Source organism: Suncus etruscus, chromosome 3 (genome assembly GCF_024139225.1).
Source record: "Suncus etruscus isolate mSunEtr1 chromosome 3, mSunEtr1.pri.cur, whole genome shotgun sequence".
Lineage (NCBI taxonomy): Eukaryota > Metazoa > Chordata > Mammalia > Eulipotyphla > Soricidae > Suncus > Suncus etruscus.
The window spans coordinates 65,195,506-65,198,398 of record NC_064850.1 but is presented as its reverse complement, the minus strand read 5'-3'; positions in this window follow the sequence as shown (position 1 = coordinate 65,198,398).

Sequence of the window (2,893 nt, the reverse complement as noted above, 5' to 3'; positions counted from 1 at the left end):
GGGCTCAGGGATTACTCCCGGCTCTATGCTCAGAAATTGCTCCTGGCAGGCTCGGGGGACCATATGGGATTCTGGGATTCGAACCACCATCCTTCTGCATGCAAGGCTAATGCCCTACCTCCATACTATCTCTCCGGCCCTCTTCCTTGATTTTTGTTTTTGTGCTACACCTAGCAGTGCTTGGAGAGTGCTCTGGGTCCATGTTTAAGGGATGTTTCTGTGATGCTGGGGAGTCATAGGGGGCAGAGTTGAGATCTAGGGCTGATCACATGTTGTCAACACCTGAAATCCCAGTGCTGACTCCTAGGCTGTTGTTCCTAACTTAGAGGCAATTAGGGTACATAAAGGATGCCAGGAATTGAACCTCGATTGGCCATATGCAAAGCAACTGTATATTATTGCTCCAGCCTCCAATGTTAAATCTTAAGTAGAATTATCTCTGTGCAAATAAAAAGATTCATTCTCAGTGCTTTAAAGGCAGGCCAGAATCAATGCCCTCAAGTAACTGACTGGTCTGTGGCTCAACAGGTCCTCTCTGGCACTTCCTGGTAGCAAGGCGATGCTGACTGAAGTATCAAAGGAGCCTCTGACCCTCTGACTGGGGTGGGCTGGGCTGCACAGAGGACATCCTAGCCACTGGGATAAGCTCTCCCTACAGGAAGATTTTGGAATTCTAGTGCAAAGCTGTAAATTCTGGCCACTGCTCTGGTACTACCAGCCCACACCAATCAAGAGTTAGCCTTTCTCCTTATGGATGTGAGCAGCCTTTCCTAGTAGTCCTGGGGCAGTGGGACCAGGCCCAGAACAGTGAGCATGGGTGGCTGTACCCCAAGTAGTACATGATAGGTCTGGGTCCAGCCACTCCAGACCTCCAGTCATCTCTGGCCAACATCGGTCTGTAATTTTTTCTTTGTTTTGGAGCAATACCCAGCAGTGCTCAGCAGTGTTTTGTTTTTGTTTTTGTTTTTTGGCCACACCCGGTGATGCTCAGGGGTTACTCCTGGCTATGTGCTCAGAAATCTTTTCTGGCTTGGTGGACCATATGGGATGCCAGGGAATCGAACCGTAGTTTGTCCTAGGCTCGCGCGCACAAGGGAGACACCTTACACCTTGTGCCACCGCTCCGACCCCTCAGCAGTGCTTTAGACTCTGCAGTCAGGAATTGCTCCTGCAGGACTTGATGGGGGGGTTCATGGGGGACCATGTGGGATGTCAGGGATTGAACTGAGGTTAGTAACATGCAAGGCAAATACCCCACCCACTGTACGATTTCTCTAGTCTTTCAGACTAAGCAGTTTGGGGGGGCATTTTATTTATTTCAAATTTGTTTTATTACACTGATTTTCCAAATCGTTCATAATACAGTCATTTCAGGTATTAAATGTTCAAACACTAATCCCACGACCATTGCAACCTTCCCTTTACCAGTGTCCCCGATCTTCCACCCATTACCATAATCTGACTCCATGCACGCACAAACAAATGTACTCCATATTGCATCTTACAACACAAAGGCAAATGGGATGATCAAATCTTAGATCAACACAGGTCAATTTGAAATGGTCAGTATCTAATGACTCACTGCGCTGTAGTACTAGTTGAGTCTCTGTGTTACTGTTTAGTTTCAAGGAGCCTGGGGGATTTCTATATAATTTTCCCATCAGATTTCCTCTGGTACTACTGGACTGACACTACTACAAATGCAGTAAGATGTATAATATATCATAAGATATATTAGATATGTGGTACAGGACTTATAGATCTGAAACAAATTTGGTGGCTTGGAAGTTTGATAAGGTTAAGTCATGGAATTGGGCCATTTCTGTTGGAAGGCATAGAGTGTGGCACTGGGCTGCATGGTTCATGCAGAAAGGAAAATATGCCCTCCCCTTTCCTTTCTGCAAATGCCACAGAGGGACTGGCCCCGACATGGCTACCTGGAAAGTATAGGCAGCCATTGTTTTCTTTTGGTATTTGATGGAGGAGCTGAGAGGTTGTTTGTTCTGCTCAGAAGATGACAGCTTTTACTTTTAATTTGGATAGTGTTAGGGATGGGTCCCCATGAGACCCATGTGAATGGAACCAAGGTCCCCCATGCACAGCAAATACTTGGAGTTGCCACCTGGGGCAGCAGTAGAGAGAGAAGCCCCAGCTTCTTACTGCTTGGTGGCAGGACTGGCAGTTTACAAACTCCAGCTGCTTTCATTCCCGCTCAGCCAAAGGTGTTCTGACACCAACTGCGAAACAATTTCCAACCCTGCTGCGCAAGGACATGAGTTTAAGTTTAGATGCACTTTGCTTTAAGGGCCCCCAGGAGTGCTCTCTGTGTCAGCGCACTCGCTCCACTCTAGATGTAGGAACTTGGGACTTGGGATCAGACTCCATACACAGCACAGTTAGTGCCCTGGAGCCGCCATCATACCTGCTGCCTGCTGGACACCCTCACAATGCCAAGTGACTCTAGAATGAGCCCCCACACCAGTATGTGTTCTCTCCTATCTCTGGGCCGGGGAGGTGCCAGGAGTTTCTCACTTCCTTAGGGAGTGACACTTTACCCTTAAAAGCAGTGAGTATCTGGAGCCAGAAATATAGTACAGTGGGTAGGAGTGGGTAGGAAGCTCACTTTGTGTGTCACCTATTTAGATTCAGTCCCCCACATTCCATAAGGACTGCTGAGCACTGCCAGCAGTGATTCCTGAGTACAGTGCTTAACCCCTGAACTTTGCTGGATGTAACCCCAAAACCAAAATAAATAAGTACATATAAATAAAAGCAGTGAGTATCTTCACTGGAATCTCAGGCTCGGTGGCAGTGGGACATTCAGACATGGGGAGGTGACAACATTTTGCCTTCCTGATGTGGAGGGAGAAACCCAGCTGCACATTTGAATATT